The sequence below is a fragment of the Scyliorhinus torazame genome, chromosome 11, assembly GCF_047496885.1.
Source record: "Scyliorhinus torazame isolate Kashiwa2021f chromosome 11, sScyTor2.1, whole genome shotgun sequence".
NCBI lineage: Eukaryota > Metazoa > Chordata > Chondrichthyes > Carcharhiniformes > Scyliorhinidae > Scyliorhinus > Scyliorhinus torazame.
The window spans coordinates 217,269,486-217,281,844 of record NC_092717.1 but is presented as its reverse complement, the minus strand read 5'-3'; the positions used below and the strand labels follow the sequence as shown (position 1 = coordinate 217,281,844).

At 46.3% G+C, this 12,359-nt stretch overlaps 1 protein-coding gene across 1 annotated transcript in view; it reads right to left on the bottom strand.

Moving 5' to 3' along the window:
- LOC140385791 (focal adhesion kinase 1) overlaps positions 1-12,359 on the bottom strand; it is a 904,772-nt gene that overhangs the window by 891,691 nt on the left and 722 nt on the right. The window lies entirely within an intron of this gene.

Here is a 12,359-nt window from a genome sequence, read left to right as displayed (position 1 = left end):
ACAGTGGGAAGTAGATCCTTGGAAAATCGAAGACAGGTTTAGATAAAGGATCTGGATCGGCGCAGGCTGGGAGGGCCTAAGGGCCTGTTCATGTGCTGTAATTTTCTTTGTTCTTTGTTCTACATTTAGCAGCTCCTGCTCTTGGTGGTCTTTTAAAGGCTTTTAAGCAGGATTTCCATGGGAATTTTTCAACATAAGTGGATAAAAGTGAGAGGAGAGGAGGACGGCCCCTAGTTTATGGAGCTGCGCCCAAGAAACAATTGTAAAAGAAGAAATCAAAAGTTGGTTGGGAGTGAAGCTCAGAGTTTGCTGTAAGCAATGACAGAGAAGCAAAGTTCGACCATGCCACTTCAATGGACGATGGATCAGTGGGTTAAATACTTAGATGAGAAGTTCGCCCGGCAACATAAGGAGTGTGCGGAGCACCTGACCCGGGCAGTGGCCTCGATTAAGGAAGTGGTCAACCGGGTGGAGGAGAAAGTGACAACTCAGGGACAGGCGATCCAAATGTTGCAGGAGCTGGCGGCGGAACAAGAGGAGCAGTCCACTGCGATGGCAATGGAAATTAATATCCTACAGGATTGGCAGAAACGGCTGTTGGAGAAGGTGGAGGACCTGGAGAATTGTTCTCACAGGCAGAATATCCGGGTTGTCGGTTTGCCAGAGGGAAAGGAGGAATCGGATCCCGGTGTGTATGTGGGGAAGGTGCCGAAGAAGATGAGTTCGACAGGCCGTTAGAGGTGGACCGGGCTCACAGGGTGCTCATGCGTAAGCCCCAGGGGCGTCAGCCCCCGAGGGCGATGGTGGCGAGGCTGCATCGGTTCCTGGACAAGGAACGCATTATGAGGTGGGCCAGGCAGCCAAAACGGTTCATGTGGTAAGATTCTGAGATGTATCAAGACGGGGGGGGGGGGTCAGACAAAAGAGCTTTTGCATGCAAAAAAAAATTTTTTCTTAACCTGCTTGATGTTTCTTCTATTATTTTCGGCTATTTGAAGGTGATGGGACTGATAAGATGTTGTAAAGGGAGGAGGGGTGGGCCTCTACTCCCGGACCTTGGTGGTGGTGGTGGGGGGGGTGAGGATCCAGCAGGTGGGTCGGATGCTAGGCGCCAGGGGTGGGAGCTCTTGGCTAGCTGGGAGAGCTGGTTCACAGGAGCAAGGGGGGGGGGGAGCTGAAGAGAGACAAAGTGGTGGGGGGGGCGGACTGCTGTCGACTCGGGCACTTTTAGGAGGTTGGAGATGGAGACCAGATGGCGGTGGCTGCTGAGGGGTGGGCCAGGGAGGTGCGGGACATGGGCTAAGGGCTGGCCGAGGAAAGGTCATGGCTGATCGACAGATATGTGGGGCAGATGCCGCCCCCCCTGCCCCGCCCCGACTGGTTACGTGGAATGTTCGTCGTGGACTGAATGGTCAAAAGGGCCTGTGTGTTCACACACTTGAGAGACAGCTAAAAGTGGACGTGGCCATGCTACGGGAGGCACACTTGAAGCTGAGAGACCAAGTTAGACTGAAGAAGGAACGGGTCGGACAGGTATTCCATTCGGGACTGGACTTTAAAACAAGGGAGGTGGCCATCCTGATTCACAAAAGGGTGGCATTTGAGGTCGGGAAGACAGAGGCAGACCTGAGAGGCAGATTTATTATGGTTAGCGGGAAACCGGAGGGAATGGCAGTGGTGTTGGTAAATATATATGCATCAAACTGGGATGATGTCGCGTTTGTCAGGAAGGTGCTGGGAAAGATCCCGGACCTTGACTAGCACGGTTGGTTATTGGCGGGTGACGTCAACACGGTCCTAGATCCGAGGATGGACCGGTCGAGTTCTAGGCCAGGGAAGGTATCAGCAATGGCGAAAGAACTGCGGGGTTCATGGAGCGCATGGGAGGGGTTGATCCGTGGAGATTCGAGAGGCCACAGAGCAAGGAGTATTCATTCTACTATCACGTGCACAAGGCATACTCCAGGATAGATTTATTTGTACTGGATAAAACACTGTTGGCGGGGGTGGAGGACACTGAGTACTCAGCAATTGTGGTGTCAGACCACGCGCCCCATTGGATTGACCTGCAGGTAAGCACAGGAAAGTCCCAGGCCCTCAGTGGAGATTAGGTGCAGAGCTGTTAGCGGACGACGAGATCCGTGAGCGAGTGAGGGAGGTCATTCGGGGTTAAATAAAGAACAACGACATGGGAGACCACGGCTGGGGTGGTGTGGGAGGCATTAAAGGAGGTTATTAGAGGGGAATGTATTTCAATTCGGGCCCATAGGGAGAAGACTGAATGGGGGGAGCTGGACATGTTGGGAGGAGAAATCTTACAGGTGGACAGGAGATATGCCCTGTCTCCGAATGAGAAGCTCCTCAAGGAGCGTCAAAGACTCCAAATGGAATTTGTGCTCCTTTCCATAGATAAGGCGGAGGGACAGCTGAGGAGCATAAAAGGGGCAATATATGAATATGGGGAGAAGGCTAGCAGGATGCTGGTGCATCAGCTGAGGAAGCAGGAGGCGGTGAGAGAAATAGGGAAAATAAAGGATACGAGGGAGCGGTAGTGATGGACCCGGGGGCGGTTAACAACGTGCTCCGTGAATTCTAGTCGATTATATGAGTCGGAACCCCCAGTCAAGGAGGAGGGTATGAATCAATTCCTGGAGAGGCTAGAGTTCCCGAAGGTAGATGAGGAGCTGGTGGAAGTCCTGGGGGGCCCAATTGGGCTGGAGAGGTGATAGATGGATCGGTGGCGATGCAATCGGGCAAGGCCCTGGGACCTGAAGGATTCCCAGTGGAATTTTATAAAAGGTTTTCTGGGCTACGGGGGACGCATCTGGTCAAGGCTTTTAACGAGTCCAAGGAGCTGGGAGTGTTTCCCCCAAAGCTATCACAGGCATCAATCACTCTCATCCTGAAACGAGACAAGGACCCGGAGAGCTGTGGATCATACAGGCCAATTTCCCCTTTTAGAACATACAGCGCCGAAGGAGGCCATTCGGCCCATCGAGTCTGCACCGACCACTCAAGCCCTCACTTCCACCCCATCCCCGTAACCCAATAACCCCTCCTAACCTTTTTTGGTCATGAAGGGCAATTTATCATGGCCAATCCACCTAACCTGCACGTCTTTGGACTGTGGGAGGAAACCGGAGCACGCGGAGGAAACCCACGCAGACACGGGGAGAACGTGCAGACTCCGCACAGACAGTGACCCATCGGGGAATCGAACCTGGGACCCTGGTGCTCTGAAGCCACAGTGCTATCCACTTGTACTACCGTGCTGCCCTTTTGAATGTAGATGCTAAATTGCTAGAAAAGATCTTGGCCACCCGACTAGAGGATTGTGTCCCGGAGGATCAGACAGGATATGTGAAGGGCAGGCACCTGACGTCCAATATTAGATGGCTGCTTAATGTTATAATGATGCCAGCGGAGGGGCGCAATGTTTAGGTGGCAGTAGCCATGGACGCGGAGAAGGCTTTCGACCAGGTAGAGTGGAAGTACCTATGGGATATTTTAGGCAGGTTTGGGTTCGGGCAGGGATTTGTGGACTGGGTCCGGCTGTTATTTCAGGCTCCTGTGGCAAATGTAAGAACCAACCGAGTTTGGTCAGAATACTTTAGTCTCTGTTGGGGGACAAGGCAGGGATGCCCTCCCCATTACTGTTTACCCTGCTCATAGAGCCCTTAGCAAGCCTTTAGATCATAGAATGCCTGGCGGGGGATAGTGAGGGGGTGTTGGGAGGGTGGATCACAGCATCTCTCTCTATGCAGACGACTTGCTGCTCTATGTCACAGGCCCGTTGAATATGGGGGAGGGGGGGCGGGGAGTGGCTGAAATCATGGAGATACTAGGAGAATTTGGGCGATTTTCAGGTTACAATTAAATATGGGAAAGAGCGAGGTGGTCGTGATCCAGGCACGGGGCCAGGAAAGGAGACTGAAGGGGTTACCTTTTAAAGTGGCTCAGAGGAGTTTTAGATATCTGGGGATTAGGAGCAGCTTCATAAGTTAAATCTGGGCAAAGCGGTCAATCAAATGAAAAGGGACTTCTGCAGATGGGACATGCTCCCGCTGACGGGGTGGGTCCAGACGGTGAAGATGACGGTCCTTCTGAGACTGCTCTTCTTTTTTCAATGCCTTCTGATTTTTGTCCCCAAGGCCTTTTTCAGGAAAATGAGCGCGGCGATATAGGGTTTTGTGTGGGCGGGTAAAACCCCGAGAGTAAAGAAGGCACTTCTGGAACAGGGTCGCGGAGAGCGGGGCTTGGCCCTCCCGAGCTTTATTAACTATTACTGGGCGGCCAACATATTGATGGTCAGGAAGGTGGCAGTGGGGGATGGGTCGGTTTGGGAGCGAGTGGAAGCGGCATCCTGCAAGGGTACGAGTTTGGAGGCTTTACTAACGGCGCCTCTGCCATTCTCACCGCTCGGTACTCTACAAGCCCTGTGGTGGTGGCAGCCCTGAGGGTGTGGGGGCAATGGAGGCAGCATATGAGATTGGAGGGGGTGTCAGTGTGGTCACCAATTTGTGACAACCACCGGTTTGCCCCGGGGGGGGTTGGATGGGTGCTTTAAGAGATGACAGCAGGCAGGGATTGAGAGATTTGGGGATCTTTTCATTCAAGAGGGTTTCCCGAGCCTGGAGGCATTAGACGAGAATTTTGAGTTGCCGGGTGGGAACGGGTTTCGGTACCTACAGGTACGGGACTTATACGGAGGCAGGTTCCAAGCTTTCCTCGCCTCCCCGAGGGGACCTCAGGACAAGGTGATGTCAAAAACAGGGGTTGGAGAGGGAAGGGTTTTGGAGATATACAAGGAGTTGATGGAGTGGAAAGGGGCTCCTATCAGAGAGGTGAAGAGGAAGTGGGAAGAGGAGCTGGGAGGAGAGCTGAAAATTGAACTGTGGGAAAAAGCCTTGAAGAGAGTCAGTTCATCCGCGTTGTCTGCCAGAATTAGCTTGATCCAGTTCAAGGTAGTTCATAGGGCCCACATGACGGCGGCCCAGATGACCAGGTTCTTTGAGGAGGTGGAGGACAGATGTGGGCAGTGTGGGGCTAACCATGTACATATGTTCTGGGCATGTCTGAAGTTGAGAGGATTCTGGCAGGTATTTGCGGACATTATGTCAGAAGTCCTGGAAGGGAGGGTAACTCCAAGTCCAGAACTGGCAATATTTGGGTAATTAAGGAATAGGGCAGGGGTAGTAAGGGACGTTGTTTACTATTTTTTGTTCGTTTAGGTGTTCTGCATGTGTTGGCCCGCGCTGTTGGTTGAGAAATGTTAGTGTTAAACTGTGAAAATTACAAATGCTTCAATAAAACCAGGGGGTGGTTTAGCACACTGGGCTAAATCGCTGGCTTTTAAAGCAGACCAAGGCAGGCCAGCAGCACGGTTCAATTCCCGTATCAGCTTCCACGAACAGGCGCCGGAATGTGGTGACTAGGGGCTTTTCACAGTAACTTCATTGAAGCCTACTCGTGACAATAAGCGATTTTCATTTTCATTTTCTTAAAAAAAAGGTCATGCAATGCTGGCCAAAGGCAACGAAAGAGCTCCTATGCGACTGCTTGGAGTCAATGAACTGGTCTTTATTCAATAACTCAGCAGCCAACCTAGACGAGTATGCCACCACCATCACAGACTTCATCAGTAGAAGTGTGTAGAAGATTGCATGCCAAAGACGGTAGCACGTGCGTTCGCAACTGGAAACCATGATTTAACCAGGAGATTCACTCCTTACTGAAGGCAGGTCTGATGCATTCAAGACAGGCGACCCTGACCTATACAAGAAATCTAGGTACGACTTCCGCAAAGCTATCAGGGATGCCAAGAGACAATACCAGACTAAGCTAGAATCACAGGCTAACGTCGGTTGTGACAAGGCTTAAACAATATAATCGACTACAAAGCAAAGCTGGGTAGAATCTCTGGCAACTAAGCACCCCTCCCTGATGAACTCAATGCATTCAATGCTCATTTCGATCCTCAACCTCCTGACTCATAGACCACAATCAGGAAGGATAAACAATACCTTCTCCGCGGTAGTCCTCAATACCGGGGCCCCGCAAGGCTGCATAGTGAGCCCCCTACTATATTACACATGCACACACAGTACAGGGGCCGGAGAGAGAGAATTTGTGGTCTCGTGCAATGACAACAATCTCTCCCTCAATGTCAGCAAAACAAAGTGGCTGGTCATGAACTTCAAGAAAAGAAGTGTTGTACACACCTCTGTCTGCATCAATGGTGACAAGGTGGAGATGGTTGACAGCTTCAAACTCTTGGTGCGTACATCACCAACAATCTATCCTGGTCCACCCATGTCGACGCTACAATCAAAGAAGCACAACAGCGCCTATACTTCCTCAGGAAACTAAGGAAATTTGGCATGTCCACATTGACTCTTACCAATTTTTACAGATGCACCATAGAAAGCATCCTATCTGGCTGCATCTCAGCCTGGTATTGCAACTGCTCAGCCAAAGACCATAAGAAACTACAGAGAGTCGTGGACATAGCCCAATCCATCACGCGAACCCGCCTCCTATCCATTGACTCTGTCTGCACCTCTCGCTGCCTTGGGAAAGAAAGACATAGGAACAGAATTAGGCCACTCGGCCCATCGAGTCTGCTCAGCCATTCAATCATGGCTGATATTTTTCTCATCCCCATAACTCCTGATCCCCTTATTAATCAAGAACCAGATCTCCTTATTAATCAAGAACCTATCTATCTCTGTCTTAAAGAGACTCAGTGATTGGCCTCCACAGCCTTCTGCGGCAAAGAGTTCCACAGATTCACCACCCTCTGGCTGAAGAAATTCCTCCTCATCTCTGTTTTAAAGGATCGTCCCTTTAGTCTCAGATTGTGTCCTCTGGTTCTAGTGTTTCCTACAAGTAGAAACATCCTCTCCACATCCACGCGATCCAGGCCTCGCGGTATCCTGTAAGTTTCAATAAGATCCCCCCTCATCCTTCTAAACTCTAACGAGTACAGACCCAGAGTCCTCAACTGTTCCTCGTCTGACAAGCTCTTTATTCCAGGGATCATTCTCGTGAACCACCTCTGTACCCTTTCCAAGGCCAGCTCATCCTTCCTCAGATACGGGGTCCAAAATTGCTCACAATACTCCACACGGTGTCTGACCAGAGCCTTATAAAGCCCCAGAAGAACATCCCTGCTCTATCCCTTTCGACATGAATGCTAACATTGCATTTGCCTTCCTAACTGCCGACTGAATCTGCACGTTAACCTTAAGAGAATCTTGAACAAGTCCCTTTGTGCTTCTGGTTTCCAAAGCATTTCCTCATTTTAGGAAATAGTCGATGCCTCCATTCCTCCTTCCAAAGTGCATAACCTCACACTTTGCCACATTGTATTTTATCTGCCACTTCATTGTCCACTCTCCTAGCCTGCCCAAATCCTTCTGTAGCCTCCCCTGCTTCCTCACATTACTTGTCTCTACAGATCTTTGTATCATCTGCAAACTTAGCAACAGTGCCTTAAGTTCCTTCTTCCAGATCATTAATGTATATTGTTAAAAGGTTGTGGTCCCAGCACCGACCACTAGTCACTGGCTGTCATCCTGAAAAAGACCCCATTATCCCCACTCTCTGCCTTCTGCCAGTCAGCCAATCCTCTATCCATGCCAGGATCTTACCCTTAACACATGGGCTCTTAACGTATTTAACAGTCCCTGTGCGGCACCTTGTCAAAGGCGTTCTGGAAATCTAAAAAAAATCACGTCCACTGGGAAAGTGGGCAACATAATCAAAGACCTTTCCCATTCGGGTTATTCTCTCTTCCAACTTCTTCCATCTGGCAGGAGATACAAAAGTCTGAAAACACACACTATCAGATTCAAAAACAGTTTCTCCCCCTCTGTTACCAGACTCCTGAATGACCCTCTTATGGACTTAACTGACCTCTCCATGCATCTTCTCTAATGTGTTGCATTACACTCCATATGCTTCACCCGATGTCTATGTATTTACATTGTGTATTTATTGTATGTCCTATGTTTTTTATGTATGGAACGACCTGCCTAGACTGTACGCAGAACAATACTTTTCACTGTACCTTGGTACTGTGACAATAAATCTAAATCTAAAGGTATGTCCTGTAAACAAAAATCAAGACAATCACCACCCTATCAGTCCACTCAATCATCAAAGTGATGAAAAAGACCATCAACAGTGCCATCAAACGGCACTTGCTTCGTCAAGCACTCTTTTGGGTTCCAAAATGGTCACTCAGCTCCTGACATCATTACAGCCTTGCTACAAACATGGACAAAGAGCTGAATTCCAGAGGTGAGTTGAGCATAACTACCCTTGACATCTAGGTTGCGTTTGATCGAGTATGACATCAAGGAGCCCGAGCAAAACTGGAATCAATGAGAATTAGTGAAAAACTCTCCATTGATTGGAGTCATACCGAGCACAAAGGAAGATGTTTGTGGTTGTTGAAGGTCAAACATCTCAATTCCAGGACATTGCTGCAGGAGGGGTTATTGGGTTATGGGGATAGGGTGGAAGTAAGGGCTTAGGTGGGTCGGTGCAAATTTGATGGGCCGAATAGCCTCCTTCTGCACAGTATGTTCTATGAATTACTCAGGGTAGTGTCCTCGGTCCAACCATCTTCAGCTGCTTCATCAATGGCATTCCTTCCATCATAAGGTCAGAAGTGGGTATATTCGTTGATGATTGCAGAATGTTCAGCACTATTCGCAACTGCTGATACTTTTTAAAAAACATTATTTACAGGATGTGGGCGTCGCTGGTTACGCCAGATTTATTGCTCATCCCTGGTTGCCCTTCAGAAGGTGTTGGTGAGTTGCCTTCCTGAACTGCTGTAGTCCTTCAGGTGTGTAGGTACACCAGTGCTGTTAGGGAGGGAGTTCCAGGATTTTGGCCCAGCAACAGCGAAGGAATGGCGATATACTTCCATGTCAGGGTGGTGAGTGACTTGGAAGTGAACCTCCAGGTGGTTGGGTTCCCAGGTAGCTGCTGCTCTTTTCCTTCTAGATTGTAGTGGCCGTGGGTTCCCCAAAGTCCATCCACAATCTACAAGATACAACTCAGGAGTGTGATGGAATATTCTCCACTTGCCAGGATGAGTAAAGTTCCAACAACACAAGAATTTTGACACCATCCAAGACAAAGCAGCCCACTTGATTGGCACCCAATCCACAAACATTCAGTCCCTCCACCATCGACGCACAGTGGCAACACTATGTACTATATACAAGATGTACTGCAGGAATTAACCAAGACTCCTTCAACGAAATCTTTCAAACACATGACCCCTACCATCTAGAAGACATGGGCAGCAGATGCATGGGAAGACCACCACCTGCAAGTTCCCCTCCAAGCCACAGTAACTTGGAAATATATCGCCGCCCTTTCAATATTGCTGGGTCAAAATCTTGAAACTCTTTTTCTAACGTCATTATACCTGCACCACATGGCCTGCAGCAGCTCCAGAAGGCAGTTCATAGTTATGTGGTTTCATCATCAAATCGTGGGATGATATTGTTGCACCAAGTGTCATTAGATCATTCAAAAAATAGCAGAATATCCCAATGCAATGGGTAGAGATTTTGCTGACTTGTTGTGGAGGGACGATTCTGACACCAAAAGTACCATATCTGATTCAGAGTGGGATTCTGCCAATGATGCCATAACCAAAGTGACTCAGAATGAATTTGATTAATGCTTGCATCAGATGCCAAAGACAATGGCCTTCTTTGGGTTAAAGGTATCTTTGTAGAATTGATTCAATAAGCCATGCCATACTAAATTATTAATTACTGGTGCTATTTTTTCACATTTGTTAAGATCCCAGGCGAGAACCCAACTATTTGCGATATGTAAAACTGTGAGAAAATGTTACTGCTCCACAAGAGTTAACAGTCACCCATAGGTATCTTTTATATTAAAACAATAAATTAACCCACATTAGCAACCAAGAAATAGCTTTGCAGCTAACAGTTAGAACAGTTCTTAAGTAAAAGAGAAAACCTTAACTTACTTCCTAAATCTACCACTATATTCCATTTAAGCAAACCAATATATTTCAAATACCACTCATGAATAAAGTTAATAATCAGGGTTTTACTTGCCTTTCTCTGTGCAGAATCTTTGGAGACAGAACCTTTCAGGACCAAACTGAAACATCTCTGTTCAGTTGAGAATTCTAGAACCGACAGACTTTTAAAACAGACTTGGCTCCTCCCATTAATGACATCATCTGCACCTAAAGCACAAGGCATTCTTTTGTCTCTTCTTACAAGATGTCCCCTGACTTGGTTAGCAAGGACCAAACACAATACCCCTCAAATTATCTACACCCAAGGAGTCCACCAAATGTAAACAATATTCCATTAGGTCGCTATCTGTAAAGTAGTAAGTGGTTCTCAAGACCTATTAACATGAACACTTCACCTGCTAACCAACGATCACCTCACTTTTACAACATCTTCATCACTGTTATAGCATACTGTCTGTATGCATCTGAACCCAGGTTTTAATAACATTACTGCAAAAAATATAATACATATGACAATTTCTTACATGCGTCACACATTTCAAAATTGCAATCTCCCACACCGGCAGTTCATATTTCTTTATTCTCGGCATGTCTTTGTTTTTGAAAGGATTTTTGGAGGCTTCAAAGGTGGACTTATATGCCACAATATACATCAGGTTATTTGCCTTCTCTTTGGACATTTATAATCTAATTGTTGTATATGAAGGGAGTGATCAAGTTTGGTTTTAAAACATGAATAGTTCATGATGTTAATTATTTATGCTTTAATTCCTGGGCTGCTGCCTCATAAATTCAGCCAGTCATGTTGCAAACAGATGACTGGTATGCTGAGTTACTCATTTACAGGTTTAGAATCTTTACTAATCTGAGAAGCTATTTATTGAAATCCTTTTCATTTTTTACTGAAAAGTATTAAAAAGTAGTTTATTTGATCGGTTATCTGAACAATTGCATTGTTTCAGTCCATGTATGTCTTCTTGGAGTTTAGAGTTTGATCTAACTTAGTCAAATCAAAGGAAGTTGATTGCCAGTTGATCACAGCTTTTTTCATGAAATACAAACTGTGGAAGAAGATATGAGAACAGGTCTTCATTGTAGACGTTCCTTCATAAGGAATATTGTACATCAAGCTCTGTTGGGAACACAACATCACTGGATTCAAAGGTTGTGCATTTGCCTCAGTCTTTGACAGCAATTAAATCAGACAGATATTCAATACAATTTTTCCTGTTAGAATTAGTTGCTCATCAATATCTATCTCCTTCAAATACCACTGAGTTTACACCAGTTTAGATTCATTTCCAAGAAAGAGTTAAGTGCTCATTTCTGATCTGTCGCTACAAATAACATTTGTATTCGTAGATAGGCGAATTTGAGAATCATATATATTTCTGGCATGAAATGACTAATGTTTTAAATTGATATTTTAAAGCTATAGTAGACCTTTGAGATACATTGAGATAGGTCTCAAAATGAAAGTTTCAACAGATTACGGTTTTCCTTTGCAAAGCAATATTTAATTAAAACACTTCTCAAAGTTCCACACTATTCCATTATTCAGACAAGATAGATACGAAAGCTAAAGTCTTCTTCATTAACTGTTTGTGTCTAAGGCCATGAGTTAAAAGGAATCTTGGACACATACAAGACATTTCACACAAAAATCATAATGGCCACATTCGTGTAGCATAAATTAATAATGTCAACAACATACAATAAAAACTGTTCAATTCAAAGGAACAAATACCTCGAATTAATCTTACGGTTTAGTTAAATATAACCCATTAATGATGAGACTATTACTTCATTCAATCTATCTTATAGCACACAAATATGTTGTGTCACCATTCTGCACCATACCACTGCATGGTTGAAGGTTAAAATGCAGATTGCAAATTTATGCCACAGACATTCATTCCGAGCGAGGCGAGAAAATTGCTTAACATTCAAATGAAAACACACTGAATCAGGTGTACGTGTGCCACTGCAGCGGATGGATTTGGATTTTGGTGTGGGTGGAAGGAAGTATGTTCCCATATTTCGAATAGCAGTGAAAATGAAATTCAATCCAGGACACGACCTAAAAGTACAGATTTTTGCTCAAGGAAAACAGCGAAACACTCATCTGCAAAGAAATAAAAGCTTAGGCAGAGAAAACAGGTAGGGGGAGTAAACAGCCGCAACTCTCCACTGCATATCCTGTTAACTGAAATATGTACACAACAAAACGAGGCAAGCAGCATATTACACAGGCATTACAACTGATTGCAGCCTTCGTAAATGCAGTAAAAGTGCAACAACGATCAACTCTCACACA